Source organism: Nannospalax galili, unplaced genomic scaffold (genome assembly GCF_000622305.1).
Source record: "Nannospalax galili isolate Female #2095 unplaced genomic scaffold, S.galili_v1.0 scaffold140, whole genome shotgun sequence".
Classification (NCBI taxonomy): domain Eukaryota; kingdom Metazoa; phylum Chordata; class Mammalia; order Rodentia; family Spalacidae; genus Nannospalax; species Nannospalax galili.
Window position 1 is genome coordinate 5673146 of NW_008352267.1, and position 217 is coordinate 5673362.

Genomic DNA, 217 nt, shown 5'->3' on the forward strand with positions numbered 1-217 from the left:
CGGAGCTGCTCTAAGTCCTTGTCAACAGCCAGTCTTAGGGCTGTAAGTCCTTGTTCCCACATCACTAGGGACGCAATTCCCGTTCCTGCTCCGGCCAGCCCCAAAGAAAAGAGGGTCCCAATGGTTAGGGCCATGATGGGCTCCCTTTTACTCCTAAGGGGACCTAGTCTTTCTTCCCAGTAAGAGAGAAAAGATTCATGGGTGTGGTATGAAAGCC